The 14,520-nt window shown below is 44.9% G+C and overlaps 1 protein-coding gene across 2 annotated transcripts in view; it reads left to right on the plus strand.

The window, feature by feature from the left end:
* Window positions 1–14,520, plus strand: part of TSPAN18 (tetraspanin 18) — a 126,327-nt gene that overhangs the window by 85,010 nt on the left and 26,797 nt on the right. Inside the window, exon 3 of one of the 2 annotated variants that reach the window (XM_061343616.1) lies at window positions 14,108–14,197. The exons of the other annotated variant lie outside the window; for it this stretch is intronic. The gene's annotated coding sequence lies outside the window, so the exon portion shown is untranslated. The remainder of the gene's footprint in view (window positions 1–14,107; window positions 14,198–14,520) is intronic. 2 annotated transcript variants of the gene reach the window in all.

Genomic DNA, 14,520 nt, shown 5'->3' on the forward strand with positions numbered 1-14,520 from the left:
CCAGGTTGGACACAGGAGCTTGGAGCAAGCTGCTCTAGTGGAAGGTGTCCCTGCCCATGGCAGGGGTTGGAACTGGATGAGTTTTAAGTTCCCTTCCAACACAAACCACTCTATGATTAATGTAGCTCTTACCTGCATAGTTAAAGTAGCAAAATCCCGTGCTGCAATATGGCTTACTCCAGTTTATAGGAAAGAACACATTTTTCTGGTGTATCTACATTTTGATCCGTTAACAAAAAGAATAGTTACATCATGTTTAAAAAGGAAAAATCCCCCACATTTTATAAGATTAAATTGCTCACTATGCCTTCAGGTATAGCAGGAAAGAAACTGATGCTGTAAAGGGAACACAGTCCTGACATCTCATTTTATTTCATCAAGTAAAACGCTGGCCTTGCTTGGAGCAGAAGGTGCCTCTGTGATGAGGCCACAGTCTGGTTGTGTGGTTGGGAAAATGAAACACAGTCTGACCCAAGACATTGTCAAACCCACCGAGGTTAAGCACCCTTTGCCCCAGGCGAATTCCCTTGTTTTCATAAGCCACTACAGCTAGGCTGTAAAAGGGAGGTCTCCAAGGGAAGCTAAAGTAATAACCACAGTGGTAACTTAAAGCTGCCTTCATGAACTAAATCCTGCATTTTCTGTGTCAAAATAAGCAGCCGATGTGTGAAACAAATTTCTCCCTATCTTGCCTATGAGTTGTATAAATGCAGATATTAAAAGTCTTCAGCAAAACCCTTGCACACTGACACCTTAATTAAAATCAGTTTGGTTTGTAGGTCAAGTGCTGATACAACATCCACCAGCGTAATAGCTCTTTCCTGTGAAATGGCTGGATGAGATCTGACATCAGAAATCTATCATCAAATGGATTTTTGTTCCCCAAAAATTTCTGAATCAAACAATAGTCCAGTTGAAGAGACTAATGTCAGAATCACAAGATTTTAGAGGCGAGGAAATCATTATTCTGTGTATTTGGTATCGGCTTAGCACTATTAAATTGATTTATAGAAATGAATTCTCCCAATCAGTACTGATAGATTCTGTAGTTATCTGGTCACCTCTGACATGCCTTCCTTACCAGAAGGATATCCTGGCTATTACCCCACAATGCTTTGGAGTCACCTAATTCATTGGTAGTCTTCCCAAGACAGCAGGGAAAGCAGCAGATAAGTATTAGCTGAGAAACCTGAGCAGTCTTGTCCTGGGATAATGGAAAGATAACGTATTATACAGGAGATGTCATCTCACCAAAACTGAATTTTAGGAGCTGCTTTTTCATACAGGATATGTAAAGTGTTTGAAAGGGGTTTGCTTGGTGTTCACTTTTATTCTTTCTTTCATTTTGCCTCACAGATTTGTTTGGATGCTTTTGAGGGAAATCAGATTTGCTTAAATGACAACTCACCATCAAAAACCTGACGACAAAATAGATGATTCTGGTTTACGTTATATGTTGTAATTACCAATATCAAGACAGTGCATTGCAGACGAGGGGGGAAGTTAGGAAATAAAAGATAAAATACAGCCTTTCAATCAAAAATTGAAGCAGTGGAGTTGGTGAGGAAGTGAAATACAAGCTCCTGCTTGGGGAAAGCCTGCACATCCAGTGTACTCACCCTTCTGGGTCTCAAGGGGCTGAAAGAGGGAAACTTGTCTCTCCTAATAAGTTGTGCTCAGTTCCAATGAGTAGCAGCATTTAAAACTGGCCAAGGGCAGAGTTAAAGCTATTCTGATGGGTTTTACAGGATGGACCAGCACCATCACTGCTTTCTATTGGGAGTGTGTGGGCTCAGAAAAGAAGTGCAGCCCACTGAAGTGGCAGATCCCTCTTGTATTTCTCTGTGCATCTCCTGTACCATGTAGTCCATATCATCAGAGTCAAGCTACACTTGCATCTAGGGCAGCTGGGTGCACAGCTTGAAAGGATGGAGGTTAAATACAGGTCCTGAGCAGGAAGAGGCTGCTGCCAATAAACAGGAACAGGAGTATTGGAAGCCTGATTCACATGAATGCACTCTGTCCAGATTAATGTACTTCAGACAAAAGATGTAAGAATAAAGCTGTTTTCCAAGGGCTGCAAACAGGTGGAAGGTTTGCACTGCAGCTTTCCTGCTTTGGGTATCAGATAATTGGATCAAACTCCTGATCAAGTCTGTGCTGGCTGGAAAACCATTTATCTTGAGCTGCTTGTGAGGGAGCATCTGTAAACCCTGTGTTTTCCAAAAGAAAGCCTTTATTAGGATCTAGAAGAGCCAGGATATTGATCCTTGATGCCAAATGGCTCTGCTGACCTCCTGGAAGAGGTAGTTGACACTGTTGTCAATGTAGAACAGTGGGGAGGGTGGTGTTGGCAGTTGTGCTGAAGGTGAGGTTTCAAAACATGTCGGGTTTACAGTAGCTCCCAGCTCCTAAGGAGAATGCTCTTTCCCTCCAATACACAAGTGCCTGTATTGCAGCCTCTGTACTGACCTGGTAATGCTGCAGTGAGGAACCTCAACTGTACCATGGGTGGTGTCTGCTTTCAGGGTGAAACTGTTTGCTGTGTCTCTCTTCCCGCCAATAGATCACTGATTTGGGATTGTCCTAATGAGGAGGTGTGAACTTGTAGATGAAACTTAGAATCATAGAATGGTTTGGGTTGGAAAGGAGCTTAAGATCATCCATTTCCAAGCCCCTACCATGGGCAGGAACACCTTCCACTAGATCAGGTTGCTCCAAGCCCCATCCAACCTGGCCTTGAACACTGCCAGGGATGGAACATTCACAACTTCCACTGTTCCAGCACCTCACCGCTCTCACAATGCAGAATTTGTTCCTTATATCTTACATAAATTTCCTTGTTGAAGTTTGATTGCAGGGGTTGTCTGTATGAGGGCTGCAGGAGTGCATATTTGGGGATATCAGCTCTAGATGGTTTTGAGTGCGTCACTGTTGGCAATGTAGCAAAGTTGGAGCACAAACCATCTAACTTATTGCTTTCCAGTTGCCACCAACCATGGACTGTGTGGTGCATATAAATGACCCCACCTGTGGTTTTGTACCTGCACATTTTCAAATACTACTGGCAGGCAGCTTCGTTTCATCTAAAAATGCTTCATTTCATCTAAAAATGGCAATAGTTTGAATACCGCCTTTCTGGGTGTTCTGTTTCTGAACTGCTTTCATCCTGGCACTATTGTAGGATACTAAATGCAATCTCTTATATTCTATGGGTGGCAGATGAGTGCTGGTATTAATTATATTAAATATGGGGGTTATGGGGACAAGACTGACACACCAACTGGAAATAACTTGCTGGAGTCTGTGAGTTTCTGTGGGAGACATTAGGAAATCAGGAGCTATAAAGTAGTCTGAGCACTAGACAGGGTACCACAGAAGCTGCCCAGGACTGGGTATCCTTTAGCAAAGCCACATCAGCTTCATAAAGGACACAGAGCTTCGTAAAGAGCTTTCAGACAGTAATATGGAAAGCAGTCTAAGGCTTAAGTGGCGTTAATGTTCTGACACAGGTGGTTTGTGTATCATCAGACTTGCAGAATGGTGACCACAAACCTTGTTTTGAAGTTTGTCATGAAGTTTATCGTCAGATGCTTTTGCACACCAAGACTCCACAGGGCTTTCAGAAAGCTTCTTCTCCCACTGCTGACAGCAGTGATGGGAGAAGAGGCTGTTAAATGCTGTGTCACTTGAGTCAACTTTTCTTGCTCTTGATGCAGAGCTCTGCAGCCTAAATGGGAGAATGCCCTGGGAGGGCTCACTCCATGATGGGAATAGCTTGAACATTCTGCTGTTCCGTTTTCTCAGCCTAAATCTGGTTGCTTTGGTTGTTTGCCCCGCAAACCTGGTTTAGATACTGTCAAAGTACATGTGGTGTAGCTGAAAGGGAGCACTGCTTTCAAATTTCATGCTGGTCAAGGAAAGAGACATAACAAAGGAAAAGGTATAGCAACCTTCACACTGCAAACTAGTGATTCTGAAGTCAGAATTCAGCCTAGCTGTGGCCTGGTGGAGGTGAGCCTGTGGAGTCCTGCCCCAGAGGTCTGATTTTATCACTATGTTCTATTGTCCTCCCTCAAAAGGTTGCCTAGACTTTGGAATTGCCAGATTGGGTGAGACTGTGATCTATTGGGTGTGAAGAGCAAGGTTTTGCTACAAATGGGTTTTGCACTGTTTTAAGGCTGTGTTTGCTACTCATGCCTTCATCATTCACTCATACACTTGCAATTATCCCAGTCTCCCTGATCTGAATTAGAAGAGTGTTTGTGTCTTCAGTTTCTAACTCCTGACTTCTATCAGGTAAAATACAGGTGAAGGCAGAGTAAAAGAAAATTCATCAGCATCCAGAGTGTTTCCATGGTTAAATCTGTGGTCTCAGTTTTGAAAGAGTCCTTATGATGCCCTGTCAGTGCATGCCAATTCTTACTTCTATGTATGATTGATGGTGCTTCAGGTTTTGCCCCAGGCTATACCCAGTCTGCTTGCAAGCGATGCTGGTAGTGAAGTTTCCAGGCTGCCGTTATGTGTTATTTAGATTACAATAGAGCTAAAACCCTGCACCACTTCACAAGAGATACAATCCTTTCCCCCCCACCAAAGCTCACAAACCTTAAAACAAAGCCTGCCTGGGGAGCCTCTTTGGCACTGTATTAAATACCCTTGCTGAGAAATGGTTTCTTACAATTATGGCTTTCCTAATAGGCACCGTGGGTAGCATCAACACAAAGCTATCTGTGTTACATGCTTTGACCTGCTTTAACCCCAGCCAGTCTCCTGGAGATGTGGAAAATGCCTACTCTATACAAAGGTCTTGCCTTTCAGACAAAGCAGAAGGGATTTGTTTAGAGCTCTGGCTTTCTAAAAGGAGATGTCATACTTTTGGGGGGCGAAAGTCACCCCATGGAGGCTATCTGAAAGCCTGCACATCCATGTCATCAGCACATACGCTGCTGTCTTTCTGTGCAAAAATGAATTGCTCCCTGAGTCTCTCTGCTTAAGACCGCTGCAGACGTGCTGTGCTTAGGGAATAGAGATATTCTGGGAAAGTGGGTATGCTGTTTGTGATGTCCTCTTCATTGAGGGGGAAAAAGGTTAACTTTAAGCTAACACAAAATATTTGACCCAGATTCAAACCTCAATGAAGTCTATATCCCCAATTTTGCTAGGTTTCTACATTCTTAAAAACTCTTTTCTTTCTCCCCTGAAGAAGTTTTAAGCCTCTCAGCAACATAAGTGGGATTTGGATCAACCCCTGAGCAGTTAAGTGGTAAGGAGATTTCCATAAGGTTATTATTTGGCATGTGGAAGGATGAGGTTAGTGTGGGGGAAGTGTTATGGGTGGTGCTGGAAGTGAGTCCCCTCCATCTTCATACGAAGAAGAAATTCCTCACTATGAGGTGCTGCGGCACTGGCACAGGGTGCCCAGAGAAGTTGTGGCTGCCCCATCCCTGGCAGTGTTCAAGGCCAGGCTGGACACAGGAGCTTGGAGCAAGCTGCTCTAGTGGAAGGTGTCCCTGCCCATGGTAGGGGATTGGAACTGGATGAGCTCTAAGACCCCTTCCAACCCAAACCATTCTATGATTCTATAGCCTCACCTCAGCAAAGTAAAGCTGTCACCTCCTCAATACTCTCCAGCACACAAACACCGTATTGCCTAGTTTTCCTGCAGCCTGAAGAGGATGCCTCCAACCCCAGGAGTCCCCAGAGCAGTGACCCCATGCCATGCTCTGCACAGGACTGCTCTCCTCTCTTTTATGAGAGCTGAAGCATGGGGCTGTCCGTGTCGCTTCATCAACACGAGGCATCAGTTTAATTAGGCACCTTTTATGTCTTAATTCCTGGAAGTGCTGAAGTGTGCTTGCCTGGGCACAGCAGCCAGGCCCCCGACTGATGCTGGAGAGGTGGATGTGTTGCTATGGTGCTGGGAGGTGTCTCCAAACCCCACTGCTCCAGCAGCGTGTCCTAATTGCGGCTGTGCAGCAGCAAAACAAATACTCAGGGATTTCCATAAAGGCTATAATGAAAGGAGCATCCCTTGCTTTTTAATATGTGCTGAATGGGTTCATTTGTAAGCTTATTACGACTTCAGAGAGAGAAGCTATTAGGGTGATCATTAGCTGCCTGTGCAAATAGCAAGGAAAACCATAGCATGTTCCAGAATAACCCCCTTTTTAATGTCTGCACTCTCAGATGCATTAACAATAACCAGCCATGCTGTCTTTCATGTTTCCCCTTGCATGAGTAAGGACAAAAGAGAAAGGAGAAGGGGGACAGCGAACCACACGCTTACAAAATAAGTTCAGATGGAGAGAAAAATGAGGTGTTAAGAGAGCAGCAAATTCACTAGCATGACATTGTGTGTCTTGATGCAGTATCTGTTATCCATTGGGAAAGCAAAAGCAGCTGGGAGCCAGCCTGCGAGTCTTGGCTCGTATCTCACTTAGTCCCTCTACTCCTGTCATCTACGTATGAATTGTGCTGAGGGTCTTTTGTCTGCCTGGAACCTGATCGCTGCTGGAGCACTCTGATTTGAAGGGAGAGGGAATGTTTAGGTACACATATGCCAAGATTATGGGAATTATTAACTCATTTCTTTTCCATGCAGAACATCTGAAGCTCTGCTGTGGACTGTGGCCATGGTTCTCTCTCTGCTCCTTCTTAGTCTTTCTTAATCAGAAATATCTGTAGCAAAAGACTTTGGGTGGTTGGGTGTTTGTACCTGAATTGGGATGGGTGTACTTAAAAGCAGTCACATTTACCTTTCAAACCACATTAACTACAGTCTTACGTCTTAGAGTAAGGTGCTGGTTACAGGGAAACTCAGTTTAGATTTGCACATGGAATATTTGAGATGTGTATCAGTTTGGCTATAAGCAGCATAACTTAGACTTCTCGTCTGCCTCTCTTTCCTAGGTCATTTCTCATGACCTTCAATTTATTCAAGTTTTCCTGGACACGTCATACCTATAGCTTGTGAAATGTATTGATTTCCCAAATAAATAAATCACTCTGAATCGTGAGCTCTGTGGGATAAAGTATTTCCTATTGGGTTTAGAATCCAATGCAATATTATTCTTCTTGTTAAAAACATTTACAAGATGACCAGAATCAGACAAATAATTCCATCTCTTACATTTCCAGCAGTATTATTTTCTGGTTTATTTGGTGTTACTGAGTTCCCTCCTTTAAGATATGCTTTTCTTACAGGATGTTTTCCCAACCTTTGCTTTTCTATGGTGATTAAACCTGATTAGACTCTTTTCTTTTTGCATCTGTGTAGGCAGTTACCTTGAACAAAGAGAGCTTATTTTCTTTATATATCTATATATGTATATATAATAGTTGATGCATTCAAAGTTTTGTTTGGGATTTCTGTCTTAAAAGCAATTAAGATGATTAGTCCTTCAATTAAATGGTGTCAAAGGGTGGGTTTCTTTTCCCCCACCTCCACCTTACAAAAAAGCACCGGTAGCAACAACAAATAAGAAGTTCACCCACTCCTCTGGAGCTCTGTTCTGCATTAAATCATATGATGAAAGCAGGGGTTTCAAACTCCTGTGCATGTGCCTTTGCTCAGCTGCTCTGAGGCTGTTTTGCCTTGCTAAGGAGAGATCATCACCATCTTTTTGATAGGACAAGGCCCTGTGGTTCATAGTAACCCGTTTTGATTGCTTCCTTACTTTAAAGTCATTTTCCTCCCCTGCATTGTTTCCCTGAAGCCTGCAAACTATCAGGAAACTTCTTAAAACACTGGAAATCTTGGTCTGAGTAGGACAAGGTTGCCACAGCAACTGCCCAAGTTGTATTCCTGCATCTTTCAAACCAATCATGGATGCCACAAACTGCTGAAGCATTTGCTGCAGACAAAGCAAGGCTAAAGTAAAAAGGGAATAGAGAAGAGCTCGGAGGAGTCAGTTGTAAAGGTGAGATGTGTCAGGCTCAGGCAGGAAAAGTGGCAGGGATTTGCACTTCATGTTAAACCCCCTAAGCGTCTGGAATGCCGTGCAAGCGTATGGAGTGTTTCAACACTTGACAGTGTCTGACATGACAGTGGATAATGTCACTTGGCTTGTGATGCAGCTCCATGGGTTGCGCAGAGAGGTGGCATTTATTCCATCCCGAAGGGAAATATTTTCATAGGAAGCCAAAGTTAGCTGCCTCCCTTTTGGTTTGCTAAAGAAATTCCTCTCTGGGACAGGAGATGCCTGTCAAAGAGCGCAACTTGTCAGCCAGAGGTGGTCAGCTTTTTCATGGGGTTGGGACTGGTCTCACGGGCTGGTGAACAAAGGGCTGTACTTTGGTCTAGCACATCATCCCCTTTTAGATTTGGTTTTGTTATCTACAGATCTATCTGCTTTTTATTTGAGGGTGCTGAGGCGCTGGCACAGGTTGCCCAGAGATGCTGTGGCTGCCCCATCCCTGCAGTGTTCAAGGCCAGTTTGGAACAACCTGCTCTAGTGGAAGGTGTCCCTGCCCATTGCAAGGGGCTGGAACTGGATGAGCTTTAAGGCCCCTTCCAACCCAAACCATACTAGGATTCTATAAACAGAATTAATATTGTTATATTATCAGTGCATATAATCTTTGGGTCATCTGTTTAGACAGGCAATCAGTACCATATGGTTCCTTTCTGCTGCAGATAATACAAGGGAAAATGCACCTGTGAGCTATCTGAGGGGCTCCTTTTTAAGGAACAGAACCTTAAAGCATTGCAGGCTATCAGATGTGTTGGTTGTGTTTGCAGTATCTTCTTTTCTGAGACAGCTGCTGTCTGTGGGTGAAAAGCTGCATAAAAGAGTCAGACATGATTACCTATTGAACTTTGCTTGGAAAGGGGCCAAAGTGAGCAATTCATGTCTCTAACAGTGCTGTATGCACATTTGCACTAGTTGAAATTGGGTGGTTTGTGGCCTGGTGCTGCACTGACACTTCAAACATGTACCCTAGCACTTCTCCAAGCATTATAGCGTTCGGGAGAATAGGTTCTGCTCTGGGACTTCTGAATGTCTTTGAACACGTGGAAGATTTTACCTCCAGATGATCCCATGTATTCTGTGCACACATTGTGCAAAGTCACAAATATAAAGCATAGGTGGTAAGTGTTGCATTATTGGTTTTGTGGCAAAGCTGGTGTTATGTATACGAAGATTTAAGAGCCCTCTTTTTCCTCCTGTGTGTGATTGTTGTGCTCTTCTTGGGTTTGTCTCTTCTTGGGGATGCCCAAAGAAGTGATAAATGCTCCATCTCTGACAGTGTTCAAGGCCAGGTTGGACAGAGCCTTGGGCAACATGGTCTAGTGTGAGGCATTCCTGCCCATGGCAGGTGGTTGGAACTGAATAAGCTTAAGGTCCTTTCCAACCCAAACCATTCTATGTTTCTATGATTCTGCACAGCCTTTTGGTGCCAGAAATGTGTCTTCACCTAAGGAGGATAGACAAGAGCCAGGATGTATCCCAATTGCCAAGTGCAAGGTCCTACACCAGACACAGCTACAGGCTGGGCAGAGAAGAGATTCAGAGCAGCCCAAAGAGAAGGACTTGGGGGTGTTGGTCGATGAGAAAATGAACATGAGCCCGCTTCAGTGTGCGCTTGCAGCCCAGAAAGCAACCGTATCCTGGGCTGCATCAAAAGGAGCGTGACCAGCAGGTCGAAGGAGGTGATCCTGCCCCTCTGCTCTGATCTCGTGAGGCTTCACTTAGAGTCTTGTGTGCAGTTCTGGTGTCCTCAACATAAAAAGGACATGGAACTGTTAGAACAAGTCCAGAGGAGGCCACGAGGATGATCAGGGGACTGGAGCACCTCCTGTATGAAGATAGGCTGAGAAAGTTGGGGCTGTTCAGCCTGGGGAAGAGAAGGCTGCGTGGAGACTTCATAGCAGCCTTCCAGTATCTGTAGGGGGCCTATAGGGATGCTGGGGAGGGACTCTTCATTAGGGACTGTAGTGATAGCACAGGGATAACGGGTTAAAACTTAAACAGGGGAAGTTTGGATCTAAGGAAGAAGTTCTTTCCTGTGAGGGTGGTGAGGCACTGGAGTGGGTTGCCCAGGAAAGCTGTGAATGCTCCATCCCTGGCGGTGTTCAGGGCCAGGTTGCACAGAGCCTTGGGTGAGATGGTTTAGTGTGAGCTGTCCCTGCCCATGGCAGGGGGGTTGGAATTGGATGATCTTAAGGTTCTTTCCAACCCTAACTATTCTATGAATCTGTAATTGTCCTGAACGTCTGCTTGGATAGGAACCTTAAGGTAGTTTTAGCAGCGGCTGTGGTTCATTTACTCACCATCCCAAGCCTCATATGATTTTAGCGTTATAAAAGCCAATCAGGTTATTGTTTTAAGGCTAAAATGCCCTGAGGGCTTTGCTCGCTCAACTGTACCAAGGAATTAAATGCTCTCAGGCATGGCAACAACCTCACTCACTCCAGTGTTGCAAGGCAAGGCAGTCATCAATGGTAAATGGGCCCATATTACAGTGACATTAGCATTTTAATGCAACTAAGGAGGAGTTAGATTGACTGTAATTTAGTATCTAGTTGCATGGCCTTGTGCAGGTCCCCTCATCGCTGCTCCGCAGGGGCCGATTATAGTTACTCAGTGCACTTTGGAATCTAATTGGATTTACATGCAGTAATGTAGTCGTGTCACAGCAATGACTCTGCTATGCAAGCACTATGAAATTCCAGTGCAATTAATTATTTATATAGGAGCAATAGTTACAGGATAATGCATGGAGCTGACAGTTTGTGCCAAGCTCCAGTACAGGAGCAGCAAATGTTCTACTGTTTTCTGAAGGCACTGCAAGGGAATGATGTTAAGCTGATCCTGCTTCCACAGAGATGTTTCTCCTCACCCTTCACTGTAAAAACACTGAGTTGTTGCACAGGTCCAGCAGGACATGACTTCTGTCTTCATCTGAACATATGGGCTGGCATGAGTTTGGTTTCTCTAGATCATAGAATCATAGAACAGTTTGGGTTGGAAAGGACCTTAAGATCATCCAGTTCCAACCCCCTGCCATGGGCAGGGACACCTCATGCTAAACCATCTCACCCAGGGCTCTGTCCAACCTGGCCTTGAACACTGCTGGGGATGGGGCATTCACAACTTCTTTGGGCACCCTGTTCCAGTGCCTCACCACCCTTACAGTAAAGAACTTCTTCCTTATACCCAACCTGAACTTCTGCTGTTTCAGTTTGAACTCATCACCTGCAAATGTGATCAAAGGGGACTGGAAGCAGCTAGAGGCACTTGTGAATTAGGACATTTGCAAGCCATTCATCTGGTGGCCTTTCTGAACTAGCAAATGTGCAGGAGACCGGATTTCTCCCAAAGAAAGGACGTCTTTCACTCTCCTTTAATTTCTTGTTTCACTTACTACCTGCTGACTGTCTTACTCTCTTTTTGCCTGCTCCCTCTTCACTGTGGCTGTCCAACTATCTGTCTTGTTGCATAAGACCAGCCCGAGTCATGACTTTATACAATCATAGAATGATTTGGGTTGAAAAGGACCTTAGGATCAGACAGTTCCTACCCACTGCCATGGGCAGGGATGCCTTCCATTAGAGCAGGTTGCTCCAAGCCCTGTCCAGCCTGGCCTTGAACACTGCCAGGGATGTAGCATTCACCACTTCTTTAGGCAACCTGTTCAGCTGCTTTTCCTTCATCAGAGCCTTCTCACAAAGAGGAGAGAGTACAGTGCAGTGCCCAGCAAAGAGACATGATGTGGTAGCTGTGAGCTGAGAGAGGAGGCAGGACAACGTGCCAAATGCATCTGCTCAGCCAGCTGAGGCAGCGTGGCTTGCATGCCCCAAGGATGGAGGCTTGCTCCAGCTTCCACTGTGTTCCACCAGCGACTGTAATTAACGGCATCAGCTTGCTCCAGCCCCAATTAGCCATGGTGGTTTTGCACTTTCTGCAATCCTCCCTAATGGCGAAATCATAGCTATTAACCAAAGAGAGTCTGTTTGGCAGGGACTTCCTCCCCTTTAGGGCTGTAGAGTAAGATGGAATATTGCTATTGCTTGGCACCAAGCACGCTCTTTCATCCCTCCTGACACAGCACCTGCTGGCACCTACTGAAGCATTTAAAGCTCTTCCTCTCTGTGGTGCTGCAATTTCTTTAAAATATTGTGACTTCAGAGGAATAGGAAAAATAAACTTCCTCTCCCACGCAGACCTTTGAGGGCTTGTAGGGATGTAATTATATGCACATGCTGTAGGAACAGGAATCCTGTCATTCTGCTTATTTTCCTAATGATAGGTTTATATGGCACAGTGTAATCTCTGCTTTAAAGTTAGAGCCACCTTCTCCTGGCAGCAGCTATCCCAGGATAACAGCATCACAGGATGGGGCAACTGAAGATATTGACTCTTAGTTGCGTATGCAAAGCACAGGATGAAGTGTGCCCATACACAAAAGAGATAGATCAAAAGGGAAAGGTGGGAACCAGACTGCAAGAAGGGACTGTGAGGCAGTGACACTGTCCTGTCCTCACTGTTGACTTTCCAAGCCCCTCTCTAGAGGTCCCTGAGCTGGTCACATAGCACCCTCTGAACTTCCACACTGGTGGTAAAGCTGACCTGGGGACAGGCTTCATACACAGCACTGTAATGAAGTGGGGCAATAGAGCAACTGCTCATCAGATGCCTTCAGTACTTAGCAGCAGAGACTGGGTACAGATGTTTGTACCCTCCAGATTCCAAAAGGGAAGCCATCCCTGCACATCATTCAGGGTTTAGGTCCACAGCGAGAGAGGAAGGACACAAAATGTGAGGGATTAATGCAAAACAAAGAAGTCTATGAATATTCATTATATGGTTTATATTGTAATAGTTTCAGCCACCTTGAAACTCTGTGTTCACCTCCTGCCAACAACAAACGATAGACTTTTACTCACAGAAGCCTTAATGGGAGGCAATTTTCCAAGGCGCATTCACAAATGTTTGTGGGAAACAGATGTTAAATGTACCTCCTCCAGAAATGATGAGGAAATGCTGGCAGTGGGAGAGCAGGGATAGACCCAGGTGAATTATCTGAGCCCTCACAGGCATGCAGTGGCTTCAGCAAAGCAATCTGTGAAGGATGAGTGAGTTACAGTGCTGAGCGACTGTGAGTGAATCATACAATCATAGAATGGTTTGAGTTAGAAGGGGCCTTAAGATCATCCAGTTCCAACCCCCTGCCATGAGCAGGGATGCCTCACATTAGACCATGTTGCCCAAGGCTCTGCCCAACCTGGCCTTTAACCCTTATGACGTGGGGTGCTGTTTGAATAGATAAAAGCTGCCTCTTCCCCAAGGCTCTGCAGTGTTGGATGGGTGGAAAAACCAACCTGGGAAAGGACTCCCTGAGGAACCATCAGTCAAACGAACACGTTAGTCTGTAATCTCACATCCCTTTTACCAAGCCAGGGTTTGTCATTAGCATTGTGCAGGCAGAAATTAAAATGTATTGATAAAATGGGAACTTCTAGCTCAAGGACAGTGGCTGTGTGCACCCAGGTCCTTCTGCCTGTGCTGCTTTATCTAATGCCTTTGGGTAGGCAATGTGATGGCTTCACCATTCCTCTCTATTGCTGCTTCCCAGGCAGTGACAACGAGGCAGAGGGAGAGAAATAGTTTGCTCAACTTGGCGTGAGAGCTGGCTGGAAGAACAAGGAACAGTGCCCAGTGTCTCAGGCCGTTGCTCCTAATGGCTGGGCTGAGCTTCCCAAAGATGTATTCCACCTCCCTTCCTATGCGTATCCCATTTTCCCGCTAAATGGGCTATAAAGTCACAGCAGATTAAAGTTTGTCTAAACCTCCTATAAAATATTGAAGGTGCAGCTGGTATTAATCTAGTCCTGTTGCGGTATGAGGTGCGTGTGTAATGGGACTATAGATTTAAACGTGGTATGTGGGCTTTTAAAACACCCCAAAGGTTGTTAAAGGATGCTGAGGAATCAGATCCCTCACTGGGTATTAAAAGCTCTTCATTAGTGCTAATGTACACTAAATTAAGGTGGCAATTAGACTGAGCATATTCATCAGGACGGTGTGTTTTAATAAATTGTGTATTTAACATGATTGCATTTTATTGACTTCTGCAGTAATTGCATATTTTTCTCTTCCAGGACAAGCTTGGTTAGAAAGAGATACATGGGACACACAGAGAATTAAAGAGTAAAATAGACAGCGTGCTTCAAGTCCCAAGATTTGTGAAGGTGAGTCTTGATTATGGCTCTCTTTGTGCTTTCTTTGTATTTCTGTCAAGGACGGTTAGGTGTGCAGGAGGGGAGTAAGAAATACACAGCTCATCTGCCCTCATATCATCTGCAAGATGTACTGCAACAAATTGTCTGCCTTTGGTGTCCTAAATAAACTGCCCCATCTCTTTTCTACCTAGAGGAGCAGATTGGGTGGAAATGATGCTCTGAGGGGGTTTTGTGGAAAGCACCACCAGTTAGATGTTTTCATAGCACACCGCAGTTTAAAGGAGGTGGATACTGCTGCAGACAGTGAACACAGAAATACTATTGGAGTGGGC

This window comes from Neopsephotus bourkii, unplaced genomic scaffold (assembly GCF_033783945.1).
Source record: "Neopsephotus bourkii isolate Nb327-2 ecotype Australia unplaced genomic scaffold, CSIRO-AGI_Nbou_v1 NB_1825, whole genome shotgun sequence".
Taxonomy (NCBI): domain Eukaryota; kingdom Metazoa; phylum Chordata; class Aves; order Psittaciformes; family Psittacidae; genus Neopsephotus; species Neopsephotus bourkii.